This window comes from Canis aureus, chromosome 32, assembly GCF_053574225.1.
Source record: "Canis aureus isolate CA01 chromosome 32, VMU_Caureus_v.1.0, whole genome shotgun sequence".
In the NCBI taxonomy this organism is placed as follows: domain Eukaryota; kingdom Metazoa; phylum Chordata; class Mammalia; order Carnivora; family Canidae; genus Canis; species Canis aureus.
In genome coordinates this window covers 34,911,730-34,939,227 of record NC_135642.1, presented here as the reverse complement: position 1 = coordinate 34,939,227, position 27,498 = coordinate 34,911,730, and the positions used below count along the sequence as shown (strand labels likewise).

The window sequence follows — 27,498 nt, the reverse complement described above, 5'->3', positions numbered from 1 at the left end:
AATGCATTTCAGAAGTTTATATTCTTTTACCCTCTGCCTGTCAGGATCCCAAAAGGAAAGGAGTTTCCCCAGGATGGTTCAAATGAAGAGACTTTAAAAAAAAAATTACTTACAGCTGGGGAGGCCAGGCTAAAGGAGCAAACAAAGGATGTTGAGGCACAGTGGGAAGCTGTTACCATTCTTAGAGCTAAAGGACCAGAAAGGAACTAATCTTGGAATAGAATCTAGTAATAAGAGCTAGAATAGTGGAGGGGGCAACCACCAAGAAAGCGGGCTGGGCTGCAGATGGGTAGGGCATGCAGCCACTGCCCCAAAGCAGGGAGAGAGTGAGGAGTAGATACCCCTACTTCTCTCTCTTCTCACCCTCTGATCTCCTCTTGATGATACCCACTGACTAAATCCCAAGGAAACCAAAGGAGGAGGAATCCTGGCGATGCTATCTATAAAGACAGTAGAATAAAGAAAGGCAGAGAAGGGAGTGGCAGCAGGAATTGGAAAACAACCAGCACAATCCTATAATTCCATTTCTGGAAATATATCCTGGGGACAGGATCAAAGATGGAAGAAAAAAATTGTATGCAAGGATGTTCTTCATAGCACTAAGTATAATAGTGAAAAAATGAAAACAAGTTAAATTTCCTATAATAGGAAGAGATAAATAAATTATAGTGTACCCATCATTTGGAATATCACTGTGCCATTATAGACATGTTTGAAGAATCTGTGGTGATAGGCAGAAACACTTGTCATAAAGTGTTAATTGAAAAAAAAGGACACAAAACTGTATGTATAGTATTAACTCAAACTCTTTGATGCTTATATGCAAAGGGAAAAACACTTTGAAAAAATATTTCTTTTTGATGATGGGGTTACATTATCTTTTCTCCCTAACTTCCAATTTTCTTTTTCCTGTTCACAATAAGCATATGATACTTTTGTGATCAGAGAAGAAAATCAATGCCAAAAAGGAAAGTTGACCTCATTGAAATGGACTCTGCTCAATTTAAAATATTGATGATGAACACAATAGTAAATTAAAACCAATGACATGAATAGTGAACCTCAATCTATATCTATTTGCTACCTGGAAAAAAAGTGAAAGAAAAATCAGTCAATTTCTACATGATATCAAATATACAGATGGATGATTTTGATTTTTGACTATATTTTTTATTCTTCACCTGAATGGCAGGTGTCATATAAATTCAGCTTTAGCATAGGACCATTCTTCTTTTACAACTCTGGAGAATCCAAGAAATTTCTATAACCTAAAAGTTGTTAATTATACTGAAATAATAGTGTTCTCTCTTTTAAATTTTATTGTTTAGTATTCTGTATCATTTTAAAACTATATTTTATTTTTTATCAATTAGCCAACTGATACACAAATACATTTTTGTTTTAAAGATTCAAACAAGGGGCAGCCCTGATGGCGCAGCAGTTTGGTGCCGCCTGCAGCCTGGGGTGTGATCCTGGAGACCTGGGATCAAGTCCCACATCGGGCTCCCTGCATGGAGCCTGCTTCCCCCTCTCCCTGTGTCTCTGCCTCTCTCTCTCTCTGTGTGTGTCTATGAATAAATAAATAAAATCTTTAAAAAAAAATAAAGATTAAAACAATACAAAGAATACAAAATTTTCCCTTGACTATCTCCTCACTTGGTCTCCTTCCCCTAAGTAACCTGTTTTCAGTTTATTATGTAAGTCTTGAGACATTTGCTTATTGTTTACATGCATACATATGCATATAGAAATATATGGTTTTATTTTCATTTTCTAAGTAAATGGTGTTTATATTGTACATATTATTCTGCAACTTGTTTTTTTTCTCATGTTGAAGCTCTACTTCATTCATTTCCAATGGTTACACAGTTTTCCATGGTTTGGATATTCTATAGTTTTTCTGACCACTTTACCTGTTGATGGTTATTTAAGTTGTTTTTGGTTATCTGCCATTTCAGACAATGCTGTGGTGAAACACTTTGTGCATGCCCTTATTTGCATATATATCTGAACATTATTTTTCTAAGGGAGCAATTGAAAAACAGCATTTCTGGTTTGAAAGGAATATGCACTTAAGTTTTTGGTACTGTCCAGCAGCCTTCCATAAAGCTTTATCAATTTACACTCACAATAAGATGAAAAGATGCCAAACCTTGCTAATAACCAGGAAAATTAAAATAACAATAGGACATCATTTCATGATCTTGGGTTCACAAATTGAAAAAGATATTACAAAGTATAAAGGAGGATGGACACATATATCCTCACATAAAGGTTCTTTTTACAACTAGCATCTACACATTAGGGAGGGTCCTTGGAGACTTAATGAAATGTGATTACACTAGACACTTGTGATGAATAAACAAAGGATATTTCTGTTACAGGATCATTGATTTTTCTAAGTGCTAACAGTAGCCCTGTTAACATGCATGCTGTTAACATGCATTCACCCAGGGCATTCTTATCAGTTACTGTTGTTTCATAATTACTAATTCCTTAATTTGCTAAGTAGATAAGAACTTCTCCAGTTTAATAACCATCTTGAGTTACAAATTATACAGCACTTTCTCATACGTTGCTTCAATTGTCCTCTGCCTCAGTGACAGGGTGAGGTGTTATCTTAAATGAGGAAGTTGGCTCAAAGAAGTTCAATGATTTCCCAAGCCAGCTAATAAGTAGAGAGGCTAGAGTCTTCTGACTCCGTTTCATCCGCTTCCCATTTACTCAATTGCTTTAAAAACAAAGGACAGTGGAAGTCCTCTCTGCTTCTTCTTTGGAGTTCAAGTCATCCAAAAGGAACCACAGGGGGCAGCCTGGTGCAGCGGAAGATGATACATCAGGCTGGAAGCCTAAGAATTGGCAGCGGTCCTCCTAGCTGCCAAGACATTAGGCAAGTCATTTAGCCTCCCTGGCCTCTGATGCCTCTTTAGGGGAAAAAAAAAAAAAAAAAAAAAAACAGACCTTGATGCTTGCTTACTAGTACTGTAAGTGGAGATGGAGATGATGCCATGCAGTTCCTCCTAGGTGTAAGACTTTATTGAAGCCAAACTTAGACAAGTCGCCTTCTCTCTGCTCATATATTTTATGAAATATCATTTTCTGCAATGGATTTTTTTCTCTACAAACAGGAACCCACAAAGGAAAAACTTACCATAGGTTGCTTTCTTTGATTGAAGTCTGAAAATGTTCCATTATCTCTCCTTTTCTCTTTCTCTTTCTCTCTCTCTCTCTCTCTCTCTCTTCCTTTCTTTTAGCATTATTAAGTTAAACTCTTTGCCAAAGGCTAGGGAAATCCCCAGGGAACAACAGCAAATGGTTTCAGGTAGCTGGCTGCATCTGAAAAGATGTTTTCTGCCTGGATCTCTTACTCCTTGGCAGGACTCCAATTCCACCTACATTTTTTGTTGCCTCTTATTACAGATTTTTAAAGTGACTTACTTTCCCATCCTATTTCCAATAGTGTGAAAGCTTTAACCAGAGTTGCTCTTTATAGTTTCAGCTTTCATAAACCAAAAATTTTAAGATGTGGAATGAGTCTTAAGAGAGCAATTGATCCTGTCCTCTATCTTTGAACAGATAAAATATTTTTCCATTTAACAGAGGAAGCATGTGATACCCAGAAAGCCTGTGACTTATTCAAGGTTTCACACAGTTAGCAAGTATCCTCCTACAGCACTATTCCATTCTAACTGCATGACAGTTTATTGGTGATCCTGGCTCTTCCAGAAAATCACAATGAACATCAAAATGAGTAAGCCATATGATCATTGGTTGTTTTCATTTTATCACACATCACGAATTCTTATAGTTCTAACCATATTTTGATGCATTATTTATGAGAGCCATCTGGTCACAGGTTTGCAGAGAAAACTCTGTAATTTGAAAAGTGTGCTTCATTCTTCCAGGAAACACACTGCATAGCTTTGGATCTATCCTTTACCTATTCATCAGTGATAAGTGATACAATCAGAATTGTTAACTGCATTTTTTTAAATTGAGGTATAATTTACTTACAGTCAAGTGCATACATCTTAAGTATAAAACTCAAAACATTTTTACCTGTGCATATAAAATGTAACCATAACCCAGATCAAGATACAGAGCACTACCAGCATATCTGAACATCCTTTGTATCCTGTATCGGTAACCACCATTCAAGGCAACCACTATTTTAACTTCTATCACCAGAAATTAGTTTTAAAGTTAAAAAAATTATGGTTTTGCACTTCACACTAATGGAATCATACAATATAGACTGTCTTGTGTCTCCTTTCTTTCATCCAACATTTATTTTTGAAATTGTTAACTACATTCTAAAATTGTAATTCACTTTCTGGTTCAAGTCCTCAGGGAATCTCAAAATTGGGTATATCATAATGCCAGATGTAACAGGTATGTGTGGTCTTATAAAATAAAAAAAGCAGTGGAGAAAAGAACTTTTTAAAAATGACTAAAAATAAATAAATAAAATAAATAAAAATGACTAGAATAATCTACACTGCTCTTGTCACTTTCTACTCTTGCACTGTTATTTTCTCTCTTCATCTCAGCTTTTAAATAGGCTCTGATCCACCCAAGTATTCTCTTTTCTTTTCCTCATAATGGATAAATACTTATCTATATCTAGTATTCTGCATCAGTGTTCCACAATCATTGGTCTAAAAGCTGGAAATGGCCCGAAGCTATCATCTAACACAGACCTCTGTCATCGACAAGAAAAGCATTATTATTCCCTATATTCTGATTCAGCAGATATTTACTGAGCACATATAATCTTCAGTATATTTTTCTAGGTATTATGAGAGGACTACAAAAATATAGCAGGCATGTGCCCTACCCTTATGAGCTTCCAGCCTTGCAGAGAAGCAGAAGTAGCACAGATTATCTATATAAGAAATCATAATACAAACTATAAAACATTAAATGACAACCTTGAGGTTAAAAGAAAAAAGTGCTGTGTGAAACCAGGGGGAAAGGTAACTTCTAGCTGGGGTGATGTCAAGGAAACTTGGCAGGAAAATATTGAAAACGTGATACAGAGATCATTTTCCATGGTTTATTTAATTCTCACCATTATTTCTGGTATTTAAGAAGTAGGATGCCATAGCTAGGTGTGCTTAGTCATGCCGTGATGGAGGAAGGCATTTTAGATCAATAACTAAAAGGAGAAAGACATTAAATTGGGAAATCATGCAACATGTACAAGGAACAGTAATGCAGTTTGACCCAAGACTACAGCAAGTGACGAAGAAACTTGGGGCCGAAGGTGGTTGAGGATTACCCAAGGCCACAGCACTAAGGAGAACCAGAATGGGGATTGAATCCCAGGGATCTTCCTTCTTTGATGTTATTTCCATAACTTAATCAAGTCAACATTTTAGCTACTGTACACTTCACTTACAACAGCCCGTTATAGACTGTCCATTAATTAATTGGTTTAACAAACACTTACTAAATATCCACTTCATGCCAGGCACAAATGGACACTGTCGTCTCCAAGGTTGATTTGGAATGTAATATAAAATAATATTTTCCAAGTGAGGAGTAGGACCAATATTGGGGTAAGACAGATTTCATTTCTCTTTAATTGCTAGAACTTTTCAAGTTATGCCTCAGAGAAAATACCATAAATAACAGTGAGAATTAAATAAACCATGGAAAATTATCTCTGCATCATGTTTTCAACATGATACACCCACACCAACTCTTAGCATTGACTCTATATGTGGTTTTTCCATAACTATTTTTACTTATATTTGAGCAAGGCATAATACAGGGGAATCTGAAACCTTCCATTCTTGAACTAAAGTTTAAAAACATTCCTAATATTATAGTACAACAAGACTCACTTCCTTTTAGCTTATCAACCACCGAAAGACATTTCCCCTTTGTACTTGTTATGTTTAATGTAACTATGGAGATACAATACTTTGTATGCAACGAATACACATGATTCTGGTTTAATGTACTCATTTTCTGAGAAACATTAAAAAAATTGTGGTCACTATTAAACCTTTGTGCTTCGGTATTTCAATGTAAATCCAGTACATATATAAATAAAATTCATGAGGGAATATAGTTAAGAACCAATGACTCTGGATCCTTTCTAATTTCATTGAATTGTTCCTAATGAAAGCATTGGTGCCAGATAAGAAAGAAAAGAGGTAATTATTATTTGAACAAATTAGGCTATCAGATATCTCAATAAATTATAGGGAATATAAAGTTGAATTTTGAGAATTCTATTTCTAGGCATATGACAGGCTAGACATTCAGACTGCCCTTCCCACTGAAAACGTTTAAATCTTTTTAAAAAATCCTCAACTTCTTCAAAGCACTGAAGCATAAACTAGAAACCAAGGAATTATCAGCTCAAAGGGAAGTGAAGTAGGAACCCAGACAGGTAATTGACAATATGGTTCAAGTATGTAACACCAGGAGGCACCATTTATATTCTATTTGCCTAAATGATGTCACTGAAATTGCTCAATTCTATGGCCCTGAAGTTGTTTTTGCCCAAATTTGTATTTGCTCAAGCTGGTGAATTTTAGCTTTGGTTTGGGTAGGGGGAACTGGGACAGAAGATAAAGCTTAAGGCTTCAAGAATCCTATAAATAAGTCATCCTATAATAAAATAATCCCAGGGGCACCTGGTGGCTCAGTCAGGTAAGTGTCCAACTCTTGATCTCAGCTCAGCTCTTGATCTCAGGGTAGTGAGCTCAAGCCCCATATTAAAAAAAATTAAAATAGGGCAGCCCAGGTGGCTCAGTGGTTTAGCGCTGCCTTCTGCCCAGGGTGTGATCCTGGAGTCCCAGGATCAAGTCCCACATCGGGCTCCCTGCGTGGAGTCTGCTTCTCCCTCTGCCTGTGTCTCTACCTCTCTCTCTCTCTCTCATGAATAAATAAATAAATAAAATCTTTAAAAATTTTTTTTAAAAATTAAAATAAAATAATCCTATTGTAATAATGCTTGGACCCTTTAGGTGGGGATGAAAAACCTACATACCCATTCATCCTCAGATGCCTGCATGGAAAATTTGTATGGGGTACTAACCAGAACTGAGAACCAAAAAATCCTGTCACTGAAAGACTGTATGTAATGTCATGATAATCTAGAGGCAAGATAGATCCCCAAATCCTTAGTCCATTATTATAAGTTGAGTAGGCCCCACATGCATGGAACAGCAAATGCAAATCATTTCTGAAGGAATGTATCTCAATAAGCCACAAATTATTTTCTAAGGAAAATGAACAGCTCACAGTAACAAGCATTAAGAACTCCCCCAAAACAAGTTATATGGGTGAGGACCAATAGAAACAACATAAAACTCTCACAAAGACTTCAGATATTTGAACTATCAGCCACAGAAAGCGAAATAACTATGTTTTATTTCTTTAAAAAAATACAAAATGGAAAACACCTACACAAAACAAGAAACAACAGAAAATAGTCTAGCAGATTAAAAAAATTCTAGAAATGAAAAACAGAGTAACTGAAATCAATATCCTGATGGACAGGTTTAACAGTAATTAGACACAAGTGAAGAGAAAATTAAGAACAGAAAGATATGGCAACAGAAATTATCCAGCATATGCTAAAAGGAGACAAGGAAGGGGTATGTGGGTAGCTCAGTTGGTTAAGTGTCTACCAATGCAGGTCATGATCTCAGGGTCCTGGGTCCTCCATGTTGGGCTTTCTGCTCAGTCTGCTTCTCTACCTCTCTCTGCCCTTCCCCCTGCTTGTGCTCACTCTTTCTTGCTCTCTCTCTCAAATAAATGAATAAAATCTTTTAAAAGAGAAAGAGACAAAGAAAAAGGAAAACAAAAGCAGTTACTAGATGGAAAATAAAGATATTCTTTTTATTTTTTTTTAAAGATTTTATTTATTCATGAGAGACACAGAGAGAGAGGAAAAGACAGAGGCAGAGGGAGAAGCAGGCTCCCCATAAGGAGCCCAATGTAGGACTCTATCCTGGGACTCCAGGATCATGCCCTGAGCCAAAGGCAGACACTCAACCACTGAGCCACCCATGCATCCTGCCACCCTGGCATCCCAAAATAAGATATTCTTCAACATACATCAACCTGATTGGAATTCTGGAAGGAGAGGACAGAGGCAACATTTGAAGAGACAGTAGCAAAGAATTTTCTAGGACCAATCTGTTTTATTTATTTTTTTAAAGATTTATTTATTTATTTATTTATTCAGAGAGAGCAAAAGAGAGAGACATAGGCAGAGAGAGAAGCAGGCTCCATGCAGGGAGCCCAATGTGGGACTCAATCCTGGGTCTCCAGGATCACACCCCGGGCTGCAGGCAGTGCTAAACCACTGCGCCACTGGGGCTGCCCAGACCAATCTGTTTTAAAACACAGATTTATATGAAGTTTTTTTGTTAAGAGAATGAAAAGACTAGTCATACACAGGGAGGAAATATTTGCAAATGACATTTGACAAATGACTTGTGTCTGGAATATATATATATATGTATATATATATATATAAAAAGGATACATATATATATTTGAGATATATATATCAGAATTCTTGTGTCTGGAATATATATATATAAATTCAACATATAAAATTATATATAAAATATATTAAAATATATAAAATATGTATAATTATATAATTTACTTATATGTTTATATACTTATTTTAATATATTTATATATTATTAATTATATAATTAATTTTATATATAAAATTCAAAAATAAGAAAACCTAATAAATGGGCAAAAGATTTAAATATATATCTCACTAAAGAAGAGGCATGGATGGCAAATAAGCAATGAAAAGTTGCTCAACATCATTTGTCATTACAGAAATATAAACTAAAACTACAATGAGGTCCTACTACACACCTGTTAGAATAGCTAAAATAGAACAATATGACAATACCAAGAGCTGGTGAGAGTACAGGAAGCAATTTCATTCTCTCAAACACTCTCTTGCATTGCTGGTGACCAACGCCTATTGGTACAGATACTCTAGAAAGCAGTTTGGCAATTTTTCAGTTAACGTAGTTAACAAAGTCAAACATAGAATTACCACAGATGCAAAAATCTGAGTCTCACCTATTTGGCAGAGTGAAATTAAAACTTAGGTTCATTCAAAAACCTGAGCATAAATATTAATAATGACTGGGCAATGACTAAACTGTAGTAAATCCATAAAATGGAATATTACCTAGCAATAAAAACCGAATAAACTCTTGGTAGACACAAGAACACGGATGAATCTCAAAGCAGTCTGCTAAACTAGAGAAGCCAGACTCAGGCAGCCCGGTGGCTCAGTGGTTTAGCACCGCCTTCCGCCCAGGGAGTGATCTTGGAGACCAAGGATCAAGTCCCACATGGGGCTCCCTGCCCAAAGTGGGACTTGATCCTTGGTCTCCCTGCATGGAGCCTGCTTCTCCCTCTGCCTGTGCTTCTGCCTCTCTCTTTCTCTCTCTCTGTGTGTCTTTCATGATTAAATAAAATCTTAAAAAAAAAAAAGAAGCCAGACTCAAAAGATTACATATTGTACGATTCCATTTACGTGACATTCTAGAAAAGACAAACTACAGGTAAACAGTGGTTACCTGAGGTTAAGTGTGGGGTAAGGGTCTGATCACAAGGTGATAGCATAGAGAAATTTGGGGGGGTTGTGCTTCGTATTTTGATTGTAGTAGTAGTTTTACCATTCTACACGTTGCCAAAACTTATTTTTACTGTGTGTTATATAATTTTTTAAGAGAAAAATATGGTCAAACTGGGTAAAAATACAGTAGGGTCTCTGTTGGCCAAGGGCAAACTATGTTCAGGAAAAAGTAAGTTCGATTCTCATTCTGAAATGAGATTATGAACCAGATCTCATTTAAAGGTGAACAGTATTTCAAATTTTAGACTGCTAACATATATCAGGAAATAAAAACCAACACATATCAGACCTCAATGCAGTTTAATGTATCATAGTTTTGTGTACCTTACAAAACTGCAAAACTAAGAATCAAGAGGTTGTTAAAATTGTATGTTTGAAGAAACAAGAGGAGTCCTTGAATTTTTCACATTTCATCCAGCTGTTTTGCCATTAGAAAGCTAATTTTAGAGGGAGTAATCTTCTTATAAAATACAGTGTAATTAAGAAAAGTAGAGTTTTGGGTTTTTCTGTGGGTTTTTTTTTTTTCTGAGACTTCTAATTCAGAGTTGTACAGAGTGCTTGGTTTTTTGAACCAAGCCAGCAACCTGAGAATACTCTGAATCAAAAATCTAAGAATAAGTCAAGAAACTTTAGGCTAAAGAATCATAGTTAGCTGCTACATGAATGGAGTTCCAGCTGCTTTATGCTAATGGACTTTAAAATGAAAATAAAATTACAAATAATTTTTTTCCTCAATCTGTGAAAAACAACATGGAAACCATAATGTGTGACAGATTACCCTTCCTTGCAAGCTGAATGACTGTATTTGCTTTGTAATGCCTGTAAGAGAAATGTGGTTGCCTACTCTTGCTGAAGACAGTAATAGCTGGGTTTTTTGCTTTCTTTTTCTGAAAGGAATCATCAGCAACTTGGAACACATTGACACATTTTTTGAACAATGGTACTACAAAAAAAAAAAAAAAAAAGTTAGGAGTCAAACCCAAGAAGCCAAATGTTAACCAAATAACTTAGACCACAAAGTCCAAACTAGTTTTCCCATTTCTCAAAATTACTGCAACAGCATACACACCAAATCTCCAGTTTTCATGTATCATGTAGACATTGCCACACATGCAGACATTCTTCACTTTTTAGGCCAAAATTAGGCCATCCTTTTCATCCTGTTACAAAGGTGAATAATAACTTTTTGCAATTAATTATTGAAACAAACTAGATTAAGAGAAGACAATTTCATGTAACTCCTCAGTGGTTCAAAGGCTATATATAAGGAAGGATTTTAAGTGTGTTGATAATAGCTTATTCAGAGCATGAGTTTCTGTTCAGCTACATAATAGGGACATGTGGGTGGCTCAGTGGTTGAGTGTCTGCCTTCAGCTCAGGGTGTGATCCCAGAGCCCCAGGATGGAGTCCCACATGGGACTCCCTGTGGGGAGCCTGCTTCTCCCTCTGCCTATGTCTCTGCCTCTCTCTCTCTCTCTCTCTCTCTCATTCTCTCTCTCTCTCATGAATAAAGAAATAAAATCTTTAAAGAAGGGCAGCCCGGGTGGCTCAGCGGTTTAGCACCACCTTCAGCCCAGGGCCTGATCCTGGAGACCTGGGATGGAGTCCCACATGGGGCTCCCTGCAGGGAGCCTGCTTCTCCCTCTGCCTCTCTCTCTCATTCTCTGTGTGTCTCTCATGAGTAAATAAATAAAATCTAAAATGTATATATATATATATATTATATATATATATATATACATTTAAAGAAAAAAACAGCCTTTAAAAAAATAAACTACGTAATACAAATCTTAAGTTATAAATATTTCAACCAACTCCAGTCACTGGAGTAAGTCATTCCAACCAGTCAAGAGCCCAAGAAACTTCTACAGAAGAAAAAAAAAAAAAAAAGGAGAGAGACCTAAGGAAACTAGCATCTTATATATGCTTTTCTGAGGCTTTAGCATCACCTAATTATAATAAATTACTGTACTCAGTCACATGATTAAAGCTGATAAATCATGAGACCACTGACTGGCTGAACGTACTTTTGTGTGGTTAGGAAAACCATATTACTGAACTGTTGGCCACTGGCTTGTGACATTTATAAGAACTCTGGCAATTTACCCACAACTACTGAAAAAAAATGTTTTAAACCTTTCTTTAAATTTCAACAAAAAAATGATCGTATGTGTGTAGGAATGGGAAAAACTGTGGAAAAGTTATTCTCATCAGGCTAGTTTTGAGTGGATACAACATGTTTACAAAATGTTGTGAGATGGTCAGATAAGCAGTTCCAATGAGAGCATACTACACAGTTATCATGAGTCATGTGCTGCCTGAGAATTTTCAGTCTATCAGAGTGGCCCATATGTTGCTTTTTATCATTCAATTTCATTTCAGAATCAAAACTGAAAAAAAGAAAACTTTGAAACCCAAGCAAGTCACCTGTGGCCAGAGTGGGGCCTCTTGCAAAAAAAGAATCCAAAAAACAAAAAACCCCTACCCATATAGACTAACATATTTTTGAGGAACAGGCTTTGGTTTCAGAGCATTATTGCAGCAGTTTAATTCATGTGCTGAAGTATCACAAGTACATTTACAGCAAATTTTTTAACAGTTTATGTGCCCTCAGCTATTTTACCACTTTTTTTTTTTTTTTAAGATTTTTTATTTGGGACACCTGGGTGGCTCAGCAGTTTAGCGCCTGCCTTCAGCCCAAGACCTGATCCTGGAGACCAGGGATCCAGTCCCGCGTCAGGCTCCCTGCATGGAGCCTGCTTCTCCCTCGGCCTGTGTCTCTGCCTCTCTCTCATGAATAAATAAATAAAATCTTTTTTTAAAAAATAAATAAAAATAAATAAATATTTTTTAAAGATTTTATTTATTTATTCATGAGAGACACAGAGGCAGAGACACAGAGGGAGAAGCAGGCTCCATGCAGGAGCCTGACGCGGGACTGGATCTCTGGTCTCCAGGATCAGGCCCTAGGCTGAAGGCAGGCGCTAAACCGCTGAACCCCCCAGGCTGCCCCCAAAAATATTTTTATTTTTAAGTAATTTCTATAGCCAACATGGAGCTCGAACTCATAACCCTGAGATCAAGAGTTGTCTGCTCCACCGACTGAGCCAGTCAGGCAGCCTGTGAATTTACCATTTTTAAGAGAAATGAGAAACAGTAGTAGTTTCTGTGAGCAGTAGCACTTAACTTACTTTCAGAAACTGCATTTTAGTGACTAATGCAGCACTTGTAGATAATAGGGTTATGTCTTAGTTGCAGTGCCATGACTGAATGTTACAGCAATGGAGAACTCTTTGATATGGAGAGGGTACAGGGTTACTTAAAAAATAACATTCTCCTAAAGAGGTGAGAGCTTTCCTTATAAGAAATGACATGTGAAGTCTAGCAGACACAATTTCATTTATTCCATTTTGATTGCCTAAGTTTTCAGCTGGGCAGTATTCTATTTCAAGGCCATTCTATTGCAAAACTATGCTTTGTGGCTGTAACATAGCTGTGTCTGTTGTAAACCGGAGAAGACAGAAAAAAAAAAAAAGGGAAGAAGAGATCAGGGTAAAGCGTACTCCATATAATTTTTCACACAAGGTCTTGCAGTAGGTAACCGATTTTTAAAACCAAAATTTCTAAGTTTCCTGAGCTTCTACCCTAAATAAGCTCTGTTTTTATTAAAGATTATGGTGATTCCTGTGGAGATGCTAAGTTTAGGGCAAAAATTAATTAAGGACAATTAATTGTCTAAACTAAAGTTTGTCATCTTTATCATATGAGAATTATGAAGACCAGTGCAGTAACAACAGTCGCTCATCATTTATCGAGGACCAATAAGGTATGTAGTCTTTTGGGATTCCTTTTGAGGTTTCAGGGCTTGAGATGTGGTTTAGGGATAAAAATGGGAGACCAAAATTTTATCATTTAAAATAACTATTTTGTATTGAGTTTATTTTTGGCTGATGGGGAAAAAAGGGGAATATGACTGTGGAATTTCTTTTGTAAATGTGTATTTGTGTGGATATATATAGACACCTGAATATTTTTTATAATGGTGGTTGTTAATGATTATTCCACCCAAATACAGAGGTGGTATTAAGAACTGGGACAACATATTTTCACAAAATGAATGATAGGCAATGTGATGAAAGATCTGAGGGCTACTCCAAAAAATTGTAGTCTTGAGCATAAAATACTCAAAAGTGGAGAATGCTTCAGACATCTGGGTGGCTCAGTCAGTTAAGTGTCTGCCTTCAGCTCAGATCAGATCTCATGTTGGGCCCCCTCAGCGGGGAACCTACTTCTCCCTCTCCCTCTGCCTGCTGCTCCACCTGCTTATAGATGCTCTCTCTCTATCAAATAAATACATAAAATCTTAAAAAAAAAAGTAGAGAATGCTTGAGATGTATAATTGAGGCTGTACTTGCAGTGAAAGGGAGGTAGCTAATTGAAGATAAAAGGTCAAGGCTTTTCCCCCAGTATTCCCAAACTAGACTAGGATTTGCAATCTTGCAATCTTAATAGCTTCTCAATTATGAATGAGCCCAAACAAACAAAACTAACCAAAAAAACCATCCTTCCGTGAGCTGCTTCATATCTGGGCCTTTGAGTCTAGTATTCTACACAAAAATTCCCTTTGTTGTTCCCTCTAAAGTTGTGCATTTTTTTTTAAAGGATCTTACAAGTTTCTCAGAGGTATCTGCACAGCTCTTGAAAACACTAAGCATCATAACTTCCCATTCCAAGGACTTTAGGCCAAAAAGAAAAAAACTTAGTGAGGTTTCTTAAGCCCTGAATATGAAGATTTCCCTGGAACTAGAAGCTAATAGTCATGGTTCAAAGACATAGTCTTTTCACCAACAAAACGTATGTCACACACATCTTTCCTGTTCTAGTTCCAGAAATTGGCAAACCTCGCTCTATACTTGCTTCACATCTGGAACAAAACCTTGTTTCATAGACACGGCACTCACTTAAGCCATAAATCTTTTTCTGACAGTTCAAAGCAGTGGTAGTGACAAGAACAAATTATTTTGGAAGATGTTTTCTGACCTACTCTAGTTAGCAGTATTGATGTGTCTAGTCCAGATGATACTCTTATTTATCCAAATCATCTTCTGGTCCAGTTACTCAAATTCTCTGAATTTCTTATTTTTGAGGACTGAGGTTAGCAACTTCATTAGCAATTCTTCCCCAAACTTTCATCTACCACTATTAGCTAACCTCTAAATGTGCTTGTTTCATCTTCTCTGTTGCTCTGGAAACCCCTATGTATCATCATCTAGAGTCTATTTTGCATTATTATAGTTCCTTGTAAATAGACTCACTGTGTTCTCATCTTTAGGTATGGAGATTTGTTTTATAGGGATTGCTTTTAGACAGAGGATTTACTAATATTCTAAAATTTTGCTTTTCCTTAAATACATGTATTAGCCAAAGTATTCATAAAGCTTCTATATTAAATCTTATAGATCATACTAAATCTATAAAGGCAAAGTGTTTCACTTTGCACACGTTCTGTAGCAAAATAAAACCAAACCTAAGTAAGTAAAATAGAGGGTTAAGTAAACAATCTAGCAGAGACTATCCCAAAACCACAACCACTTCTTACCCTAATTTATAGTTCCGTTACTGGCCACACTTTTATTCTCTGTACTTTTTTTAGTTGTTCCCTTAGATCTATCCCTTACATGTGCTTTGGATGATAAACTAACCTCTACTGAATTCTTCCTTCCAAGGCAGCTTGGCCAGTTTCACTTGAACTGTAGATGGCCCATATGATACAAAAAGCAATGTCCCGAAGACCCAGAAATGTAATAGTGATGATATTTCTATTGATTTTTCTCTCCTCTATTCTTTTACCTATCACCACCAATATGAAGCTACTAATAAACTAAAATGACCATACCTATATAGTCAACTAAATACTTCTCTGCCTATTTTGCTTTAGTATCCAACCCCCCCTTCTTTTAAGGCTTCATAGAGTACTACCGTTTTAGGGCTGAGAAGCTGAGAGAATCTTTTCTCCATAATTTTCGGGGAAGGAAAGATGATTTAGTAATACTCCAATCTTTGACAAGTTTTCCTCTTTAAAATGTTCTGAGAGCTTACTTAACAGCATTAGTCATTAGGGCAATGCAAACTAAAACTACAATGAGATATCATCATACCCTTTCATGTCGATTAGAATAGATTAAAAAACATAAAACCTGAACAACCAAAGAAATCAAAACCTGACAATACCAGGCAGAGCAACTGGAACTCTCATCCTGCGTTACTGGTGGAAATGCAATATGGTACAACCACACTGAGAAACAGTGTGAGAGTTTCTGATAAACTAACTCTTACTATAAGACCTAGCAAGTCCCCCCTCCTAGGTATTTACCTAAGGAAAATAAAGACATAGGTCTATATAGAAACCTGTGTACAAACATTTACAGAGGATTTATTTAAGATCACCAAAAACTGGAAATATCCCAAATTGCCCTCAATGGAGAATGGATAAACAAACTATGGTTGGGCTGCTACTCAGCAATACCAAGAAGCAGACTACTGATGTATACAACATGCGACGTGGAAAATTTCAAATGCATCATGCTAAGTAAAAAACAAAAACAAAACACAAATTGCATATTGTATAATTCCATTTATTTGCCATCCTGGGAAAGGTAATATTATGGAAATGAAAATCCAATCAGTGGTTGCCAAGGGCTATGATGGGAAATTGACTGTCAGTAGAACTCAGTGAACTCATAGAAGATTCCAGTATCATTCTCATTACGTGAAACTTAGTAGTAATGAAAATAGGGAAGAAAAAAAATTAATGTGCCGTAAGTCAGCCAAACAGTTATAACTAGGATGTCTGTATTCCATGAGTCATTACATTTGGACCAAATTTAAGAGGAAGTGACCTTGTTAGCTGTCCTTTCACTATTTCCTGATAGTAAGATAAAGTTAAAAATGCTTTGCTTTTGCACGTAGATTTTTTGCAGTAATAACCATTAAGCAAAATTTAATTTTAAAATATATTAAACATACAGACTAGTGAAAAAAACCTGTGTCAATATAGATTTAATAAATGCTATAATTTTGCCATATTTATTTAGATGCTTCTTTAAGAAAGCAATATAATGCTACATTTGAGGTCCCAACTTCATCCAATTTCCCCACGTTCCTTCTCTAGAGGCAGCCACTATCCTGAAGCTGGTATATATCCTTATATTTCAGAGATGTATCCATTTTGATAGATGTCAGGAGATTTCACTAATTTTATTTTTTTTCGAATTTTTATTTAAATTCAAGTTGGTTAACGTATAGTGCAATATTGGTTTCAGGAGAAGAATTTAGTAATTCATCACTTACATATAACACCCAGTGTTCAACCCAACAAGTGCCCTCTTTAAAACCCATCACCCATTTAGCCCATCCTCCACCCCTTCCCTCCATCAACCCTCAGCTTGTTCTCTAACATGGAAAGTCTCTTATGGTTTGCTTCTCTCTCTCTCTCTTCCCCCCACCATGTTCATCTGTTTCATTTCCTAATTTACACATATGAATGAAATCATATGGTATTTGTCTTTCTCTGACTGACTCACTTCCTTAGCCTAAAACACTCTAGTTCTATCCATGTCCTTGCAAATGGCAAGATTTCATTCTTTTTGATGGCTGAGTAATATTCCATTGTATACAGATACCATATCTTCTTGTCAATGGACATTTGGGCTCTTTCCATAGTTTGGCTATTGTTGATAATGCTGCTATAAACATTGGGATGCATGTACTCCTTCAAATCTGTATTTTTGAATCCTTTGGGTAAATACCAAGTAGTGCAATTGCTGAATTATAGGTTATTTCTATTTCTAACTTTCTGAGGAACCTCTGTACTGTTTTTCAGAATGGCTGTACCAGTTTGCATTCCCACCAACAGTGTAAGAGGGCTCGCCTTTCTCTGCATCTTCACCAATATCTGTTGTTTCCTATATTGTTAATTTTAGCCAATCTGACAGGTGTGAGGTGGTATCTCATCTTGGCTTTGATTCATATTTCTCTGGTGATAAGTGATATGGAGCATCTTTTCATGTGTCTGTTAGCCATCTGAATGTCTTCTTTGATTGCTTAAGACAGGGGCCATGAGGCTTCAGGAGAAGGGAAGAAAGGAAATGTGTAATATATGGGTCTTGTTGCCTCTTAACCATCAATATCGAATTTTTTCTTTTTCCGTGATGGCAGTAGAAAGGCCTCACTTTCATAACATACTACTCTTGATACTTTCTTTAAGGATACTTTTCATTAAAGATTCTCTCATGAGGTATTTAACGGGGAGCTGGGAAGCTAAGGCGTTCCGGTCCTGGCTCTTCAGTGAATTTAACTGTGTGAGCTTGGGCAAGTCATTTAACCTCTCTGTGCTTCAGTCTCCCTATCTTGTAAAATGGGAGTAATACCTACCTCACAGGGTTGTTGTGGGGATTAATTAGATATAATGTCGGTAAAGCATGGAAGGTTCTTGAAGAAGGCGCTATATAAATATAAAATAATATCTATTGAAGTTGGTTTATTTGTGAAAAAAATGAATGTCTTCTTTGGAAAAATGTCTATTCATGTCTTCTGCTCATTTCTTAACTGGATTATTTGTTTTTTGGGTGTTGAGTTTGATCAATTCTTTATAGATTTTGGATACTAATGTAACCCTTTATCAGATATGTCACTTGCAAATATCTTTTCCCATTCCGTAGGCTGCCTTTTAGTTTTGCTGATTTTTCCTTCACTAATTTTAATTATTGTATAGTACTCCATTGCATGGTTATAGATAGTTATAATCACTACTAGTCATCATGACTGCAAATAATACCCCAGTGAACATTCTCATTGCATCTCCTGGGACATATCTGTAAAAGTTTCTGTAGGTACAGGATTTTCAAGATTTTATGGCCAATATGTAAGGTGAGAAATAATTTTACATTCTATCCTGTAAATCCCTATGTGCATAGTATATCATTGGAGCCTGAGTTGCCTAGAAGTAGATCTATGACAGAAGTCTGTGTGTGGGACGTTTATTGGAGAGTGTCCCAGGATCAGCACTTGTGGCACAGTGAAGGAAGCAAGAACGATCAAGAAATTTTTCGGGTTTAATAAAGCGGCATCAAAAGCCCCAGCTGATCCTGCATTGGCTGCAGTGATCTTTCATCAGAGTGATTTTGAATTGGGACAAGGGAATTAGGCTTTTATATGTCTGCATTGACCAGTTACTGGATACACCTGCACCCAGCAAGAGGGCGTGACCGTGGGCAAGTAGTTCTTTTCCTGGAAAGAACCCTGGAGAGGGACTCAGCTAGAGCTGTTGACTGCCAACCCTCCCAGCCACTGTGTGAACTAACACTTCAGTCCTGGAGAGGGGGAATCTAGGTGGCACACAAAAATTCACAAAACCATCCCTGCTCTAATATTTTCTGTTCTATTTTATTTATAAAAAATGTTTATTGTAACCCTTAAATCGATTTCACAATGCACTAATGGATCATGAATCAGTTTGGAAAAATAAAACTGCTTTATTTATCCAGAAATGGAATTGATGCATTATAGGGCATATGCATTTTCACTTTTACTAAATATTGCCAAACTGCTTTCCAAAAGGATCTGACCATTCAATGTTCCTAGCAACAGAGCGTGAGAGTTCATTTTCCTACAGCCTCAATAACCCTTGGTACTATCAGATTTTTAAATATTTGCCCATCTAATACATGTATTACTGGGGTAATACAGGAGAGAATCTGAAACCCATCCTTTGATTAAAGTGAAAACATTTCTAACATTGTAGTACACCAAGACTTACTTCCTGCTAGCTTATCAACCACCAAAAGACATGTGCGTTTCCCTGATAATTGGGTAACGTTCAATTTTTAGTCTTGCAAAATAAATCTTTTAGTCTTAAAATCTGTTCTATAGCACCTGGGCAAAAGAGCAGAGCATATAATAATACAAAGTAAAATACCTGTAGATTGAAGGAGGAAATTCTATGCCTCAAAACATGGCATTGAAGATTTCACTTTTTTTTTTTTTAAATCCCCTGGGCAGTGTGGTTTGGTAGAAGCCTATTTACTCAGGAATTGTGAGGCCTGGGCTCTGATCTACTCTAGCCATGTGAGTTGGTAAATTCACTCCACCTTTCTGACCCTCAGTTTCTTCATCTCTACAATAAATTTTCTTATGTATTCATGGAGGGTTTGGAATACTGCATTCTCACAACTGATTAATATTATATGACACAGAAATCAAAGAGCTGGGAACCTGGGGATCTGGATTCTAGTCCTAGCTCTCCTACCATGACTGGATGTATATGACCTTGGACAAATCCCAACTTTGCAAATGGTCACTTTGGGGAAAATGAAATGGTTACAAGATGACCTCTAAGGTTCTATCCTGCTCAAAAATCCTTTGGTCTGGGTCAGAGAAACATGAAATCAGTTTATGAAAGCTGACTTTCTTATAAAGCCATCATGATGTGGGTCAGTATACACTTTAAAATCCATTTCTAATTGCCTGTCCCACCTCAATTGCACTATAACCCAATCCATCTAGCCCTACCCATATCCAGTTGCCCTACATGTTACCTAAACTCCACCCTTAAGATTTTTCTTTGCAAGCAACAACCATTTTTATTACCTTTAGTATTTCAATCCTTGCTCCTAACCTTGTGACGAACAGAGCCTAATGGCATGTGATCATCAGGAGACTATAAAAGAGAAGAGTCTGTTTCTTGGTCTCCTCACAACTCCACTAATTCCCTATCCCCTTTGGCATACAGTTTGTTAAAAATGAGCTGTATCATTATATACTCTCTTCCGCCTGAATCAAGGATTCTATGGCTCTCCAATCTTCACTGTGCCATCCACTGCCTTCCAGGCAGCACTACACAGGCCGCCAGGAGTTCACCAGCACTGCCCTATTGTGCCATCTTAAAAGCCTTTCTTCCATTTCAGTTCCAATACATTCAAATAAAAGCCTCATACCAACTTCTGTTTCCCTTTCAGTAGAATTTAAAACTCTGTAAGTTACCATTACAACATCTAAATTCTGTAAAATCAATAAGATGATGATGCTTATTTAATTCAAATAGCTGTTAAAATAATTACAACCAAATATGAAAACTCACAGGGGTTATAAACAGAGAATGTAGAAGAAGGGTATCCATTTCTAGGAGATAGTAATGGTGACTTTAAAGAACCTAAAACAGCCTTGGGAGCAGCTTTGGAGATCTTTTTTGTTTTGTTTGTTTGTTTAAAGATTTTACTTATTTATTCATGAGAGACACAGAGAGAGAGAGGCAGAGACATAGGCAGAGGAAGAAGCAGGCTCCCCATGAGGAGCCAGATGCGGGACTTGATCCTAGGACCTCGAGATCACACCCCAAGCCAAAGGCAGATGCTCAACCGCTGAGCCACCCAGGTGTCCCATTTTTTTGTTTTTAATTAAAATCTTTATTAAAAGTCTATTTTTCTCAAATTCCGAGTAAAGTAATTGTCAATAGTTTTCCCCTTCTGGATTAACTTTGCCCTTAATATAAGTAGTTTGATATAACTAACCAATCCATCTCTCTACCTGTACACATTTGTAGGGGAGCCCAAACCTTATGGAGTACAGAAGCTTATAAATTATTTCCCTCAATTAAGAACCTCTCACCCTGAATTAAAAGTATTCCAAACGAGAGGCTGTCTCCACCATACTGGAGAGGCAAGAGAGAATAATGCATAGGCATTAATGCTCTGCTCCTCTTAGATAACATCAACACTGGACGTGATGAACTTTCCCACCAAGAATAGAAAGAAAGGAGAAGAGGAAGCTAGCAACCTCAAATGATGTCTGGAACAACTGATCATATTTCTTTAGAAAGATTAGCCTGGCAAAAAAAAGGGAAGGAAGGGTTGAACAGGAAAAGACAGGAGATAAGGAATCCAGTGAGTTGATTCCTACAAAATTTCAGGTAAAACAACAAACAAATAAGAAACAAACCAAAAAACCATACCTGTTTGAACTAGATCAATGGGAATAGGGGTTGTGATGAGGGACAACAGGAACAATACAATCAGACATTAAAAAGGTGATATCAATTGGTTTTGATGATTAAGTGTTTTAGAATGAGGGTGGGGGAGAGGAGTTGATTACTCACACTTTTCTCAGTGGTGCATGGTGGGCATTATTCAAGAAATTAAAGAATATAGGAGAAACAGGTTTGGGGTAAAGATGGTGAGTTTACCTTTAAAAACATTGAGTTTTAGGTGTCCTTGGGACTAAGCTGCGTGGAGGCAACTGAATTTACATTCCTGAAGCAGAGAAGAGACGTATGGACCAAAGATGTGTCTGTCTCCTCATCTGAGAGATTACACGGGAAACAGAAATATTTTATGTATAAATTTATGTATAAATTTACTGTTTTCAATTGCAGGTGTTTCCCCTCACCAATTAAAAGGGCATACTTGTTGTCTACCCTTGCAGAATTCATGTCTAGGCCAATTAAGAAAAAGGAAAAACTTATGTTGTCTGATTTGCTAAGCTTCATGTTTCCCAAATATCCTAGCTGTAACAACAGTGCTGAGTCCATGAGAAAAGCTGACTCATATTTCCTGCAAGTCAGCACAGATATCCATCCTTCCAAATTATTTGAACCTTTGGCCACTCCCAAAGAGAATCAAAGTGTTGGAACAATTTATGAGCATCTCTTTCATTTGTTGAGAACAATTCTAGTACATGTTATTTTTTCCAGAGGGGAAAAAAAAAAAAGAAGCAGCAGCTTTTCCAGCCTTCTGGCCACCACTACCCACCCCTATGCTCCAAATAGGGGTACCCTCACCTTTCATAGAAATTCTAGGTTCTCTCAGGATTTGTTCAAATGTTATCTATTTGTCACCTTCCATTCCCATAATCAGAATTAATCACTCCACTCCACTCCAGCAATAGTCCCAACATTTAGTGCAGGACTTCTCATAGTGTGATTTTTATTAAAATGATATGCCTGGGAATATACCTTGTGCCTTAGAATATACCCATGCCAGGCATAAGGTACTTATCTTTGTTTTCATTTTGTGTCCAGTGGAGCACTTTGTGTATAAAATCGGACTGACATGAATTTGTAAAGAGTCATAAAAATATTGTCTTACCATTCAAAGAAAGTCAGGAGACATAATTGTCCCTGGACAAGGACAGTTAAAAAACACTATGTATAAATAACTTTTTTTTGGAAATCATTTAAAAACTAAAAATTGAAATTATTAGGACTTGTTGAGAGAGGTAAAAGCATTCACTTGAGGAGGGTGTGGAGAGGTGATAATTTTCAAATTTGTGAAAAGTGCTGAGTCAAAGTTGTGACTCCTCAGCTGGCTACCAACAGGTTAGAGAGAGCAGTGGCTCAGACTGCAACAGCCCTCCTGTCCATGTCCCTGGACACGGCTCTCAAGTATCATGTTTAGAATGTCATTGACAACATGACATTTCTCGCTGTTATTTTTGTGAGTTGTTCAGATAATTTGTTTTTCAAAAATATTTCATCTGATTTGTGTTTTTAAGAAATAAGTTGATAATTTGACCATATTTCTAGTAAGTTTCAGTTTGTGGATTAAATACACTGGTGTCATTATAATACTGTTGCACAATGAATAGAATCTGGCAACATGTGCTACTCTGGGACACATCCAAAGAGTTTCTAAAGGACCATAAATCCTCTGTGGAAGGCTTTCTCACCTATAAGGAGGCCCCTTGGCATAGATATCAAGACCATTTTATAGCATGCTCCAGGTTTTCATTTAAAGATGTGGGAAACTTCTGGTACAGCATTTAAAGGTGAATAGATTTAACAGGTGGAGAGGCTGTACAACAGCCTGATCTTCCAGTGCTTTAAACTGTTACTGGTTTCAAATTTTTCCTCCATGTACCATTCAAACCATAGTATTTAAAAATAACTTTTAAGAAATAACCAGATACAGTTCCAGGTGTAAAAAATGACATAATTTCAGAAATGGCATGTCTAAGCCACATTTTTCTATGTGGCCCATGAATACATTGTTAGGCTCCCTTGCCCCGATCACATTTAGGGTTTAAGTTTGTTTAACTGTGACTATAGTGACATATGCGTGGGATGTTGAGAGAACTTAAGATAGGATTGTGAAGGTCTCTGAGGTATTTAAAGGCACTTCCTGAGCATACAGTCAAATACTGCTTTTTGTTTTTCTACTGCTTTCTAATATGTTCTTTCAGAAAGTATGTTCTTTGGGGGGGGGGGGGAGGAAGTGAGGAAGTGTTCTTTGATTAAAAAAACAACCAAAACTTCAAATCATTTCAACTTTCAAACTTTTTAGAATTCCAGTCTGTAAACTATGCTTGTAACCATAGGTCCATAGTATTTTTTTTTAAAGATGTATTTACGTATTTGAAAGAGAGAGTGTGCATGTACACGTGCACGTGAGTGGGAATGGTGGGGGGCAGAGTCTCAAGCAGACTCCTGTGCCAAGCAGGCAGCCTGATGCGAAGCTCTATCCCACCACCAGACCTGAGCTGAAACCAAGAGTCATATGCTTAAACAACTGAGCCACCCAGGCAACCCTATATGTTCATAATATTTTATTTGGCAAATGTCAGTAAAATCTTTGTATCTTTTTTTGCCAATTAAAAGAGTACTTTTTGTTGCTTCTCAAAGAGAAATTGCCTAGATAGTTCTCACAGCAATTAAAACCCATGAAAGGCTAAATCTGCATCCAATGGGAAAAGAATGGGAGGTTTGCAATTGGACTTTAATTTTTTTAAAATTTTTATTTATTTATGATAGTCACACAGGGAGAGAGAGAGAGAGAGAGAGAGAGAGAGAGGCAGAAGACACAGGCAGAGGGAGAAGCAGGCTCCATGCACTGGGAGCCCAACGTGGGATTCGATCCTGGGTCTCCAGGATCGCGCCCTGGGCCAAAGGCAGGCGCCAAACCGCTGTGCCACCCAGGGATCCTGACTTTAATTTTTTTTATAGTTTTACTGAAATATAATTGGCATACAGGGAACTACACACATCTAAAGTGCAACTTGGTAGGTATGACAGAGGTATACACCTGTGAAACCATCACCACAGTCTACATAGTAGACATATCCATCATACCCCAAAATTCTCTTGTGGCCCTTTAATACCATAATTTCTCACTTGCAATCACTGACTGGCCTATTGCCATGCCCTCATGTTGGGGACAAAAACACTGTGGATGACACAGGCAGCAGGAGGAAGGGGCCAGCGTGGCAAAGATATTTAGCTTTTGGTTTAATGGGGTTAAAACGCTGCATGTAGGATGTGCTTGAAAAAATAAAATTATCAACTTCACAGTATTTTCAGGTCAGAAACAATCTTGATCTGTATAACTTTGTCAAAGTTTGAAATGTGGCAAAAACTTGCTTCCTTCTTTCTTGTCCTTTTCTAAACCATTCCTAACACAAGAGTGATTTTCAAAATTAAATTTACTCAGAGCTGTAATCACTTATTTTTTAATGAAAATTAATAGCATCAATTGGACATGCATTTAGAGTAGTACATAACTGGAGGGACACGTTGTCTTGCCCATTTTGGAGTGAACGTTTACAAGACCATGGAGCACATTTTATGGTCAGAGGACATAATTTTTCAGTGCTAAAAATTAATTGGTCCTGTTTTAGTACTTATTATTATTATTATGCATTAGCCATCTGAGCTAAAAACTTACAACTTAGGTTGGGCTCCTGGTGCATGGAGCCTGCTTCTCCCTCTGCCTCTCTCTCTCTCTGTGACTATCATAAAAAAAAAAAAAAGAAATTGTTAAAATAGTAAATTTTATGCTATATTTTATCTAAGTAAAAAGATAAAAATTCATGTCTTGATAGCAAATTTCATTAGAAAATGCACAGCTAAGCACTTAAAATACATTTGGAACTACAACATCCAGAAACTACACACTTATGGAGCATCTGGCTGGCTCAATTGGTAAAGCATGCAACTCTTGATCTTAGAGTTGTATGTTCAAATCCTATGTTGGGGGTCGGGATTAGTTAAAAATCCTAAAAAAAAAAAAAAAAAGAAAGAAAAGAAAAGAAAGAAAAAGAAACTACACACTTATAATAGTACATATGCTTTTCCTTAGTAGCACATGGTACAAAAGTAGTTAAGAATGACTGATTTGGACTATGACTTACAATTAAAAAAACCCCATACTACTAACTGTACTTATCAAACAGCACTGATTAGGCAACTATAAATGACACTAACATGACTTACAAAACACTTAGAAATAATTTACATTATTTAACAATTTTCAGTGAAAGCAGTATTTTTCTGTATAGTCTTACGTGATGCTCATACATTTTTATTAAGGAAACTGAAAATCAGAATATATAATTTGACCAACTTATTGAACAAGCTCAACCTGAGGTCCTTTTTGTTTTGTTTTACAAAACTGAAATCCAGTTCTTTGGCCCGTATGTCACCTGAAATATAGATGTCATACTGCAAACATCACTGTTCCCAACTTCTTTGCTCTAATGGCTTTCATTTGCAATTACAATAAAATCTGATCTCGTTTCTATATTTTCCTAGGCCTTGGGGAATGGGCCCTCAGTCATCTTTCCTGACTCATTCCAGGTTTCTCTTTAAACTTGGATTTTCCAGCGCCAAAGACTCCACTTAGTTGTAATAGAGAAGGTCCTTATTACCACAGGTCCTTTGCACAGCCATTCCCTCTGCCTTAAACAATTCCCCAGGGCATTTCTCACATTACTGACCCCTCATCCCTCAGATGAGCCTTCCCTGACCTCTCTGGTTTTGCTTTTTTTTCTTTTAACTTATCCTATTATTGGCTCTCCTAGAATTCTGTTCATAACCTTTATACATGTTTTCCTCCAAAATGCATCAAGTACTTATTGTCCCTCTTTTCCCAACTAGTCCGTTCCATGAAAGCAGATGTTTTTTCTGTCTCCCTCAAGGCTGTGTCCCCTCAGCACTTCTTTGTGCTTCAATGAATGTTTGTTGACCGACTGAATGAATGCAATGGGAGAGATGGAGATAGGAAACAGAGCTGTAAACTCGGTTAATAAAGGGGGTTAATGCCTATTCTGTGCAACTGAGAAAGTTGATTTGAAACCAAAGGGACTTTCAGGGTCCTATTTCCTCCTTCATTTGACCATGGAATAAGTATCTAACATTCATTGAGTACTTTCGGGCACCAGGCTAAGCACTCACATGTATTATACAATTTAACCTCAGAATAACCTCGCAGCAGTAATCAACCTTTATTACCCTCATTTCTCAGAGGCAATTTGCCAACAGCCACTAATGGTGGAGCCATAGCCAGGTTTAAGTAGGCCATATGCCATTACTCCAATGTAATCGACACCCCTTGAGTCAACAATAGGACTTTTTATCAACGTACTTTTCAGAGAACCCCCCTAAATTCCCCATTTTACCTGACCCTCGGTATCTTGGGACCGAAACCTACTAGGTGGTTGCTAAGCCGTCAGGGGGTTTCCTGGGGAGGTCTGAGCGCCCTCGGTGTAGGAGCAGCCGCCCAGACAGACGCGCGGTGCTCGGGCTAGGCACTGTCAGGACTCCCGCGGCTGCTGGGGAAGAAGGAGGAAACGGGTCAGTTGGCCCAAGACGCATCCCTGCCCCCGGGGGTGGTGAAAGGGGAAGGGAAGGTGTTTCGCACCCACGCCCGCCTCAAGCCTCGGGATCTCCCGACCGCAGGGGGAACCAGCGCGCATTTCCCCAGCCACTGCTTGCGTCACGGGCCAGCGCGGCTCAGCCCCGCCCACCTGCCCCGCCCATCGCAGCGCGGGGCGCTAGGACCCCGCAACCCTCAGCCCGGCCCGGCCCCGCC

The 27,498-nt window shown here is 37.4% G+C and overlaps 1 protein-coding gene and 1 long non-coding RNA gene across 6 annotated transcripts in view; one reads left to right on the top strand and one right to left on the bottom strand.

The window, feature by feature from the left end:
* The window catches only part of LOC144303410 (uncharacterized), a 71,187-nt gene extending 43,779 nt beyond the window's left edge, over positions 1–27,408 (bottom strand). For 2 of the 5 annotated variants that reach the window (XR_013370472.1, XR_013370473.1), the window contains exons 1-3: positions 27,328–27,408; positions 27,086–27,238; positions 21,882–21,997 (exon numbers count right to left, since the gene is read on the bottom strand). This is a non-coding gene — a long non-coding RNA (uncharacterized LOC144303410). The remainder of the gene's footprint in view (positions 1–21,881; positions 21,998–27,085; positions 27,239–27,327) is intronic. The other 3 variants (XR_013370474.1, XR_013370475.1, XR_013370471.1) reach the window with 2 other exon arrangements.
* DENND4A (DENN domain containing 4A) overlaps positions 13,190–27,498 on the top strand; it is a 139,425-nt gene continuing 125,116 nt past the window's right edge. The window contains exon 1 of the mRNA XM_077881536.1: positions 13,190–13,469. The gene's annotated coding sequence lies outside the window, so the exon portion shown is untranslated. The remainder of the gene's footprint in view (positions 13,470–27,498) is intronic.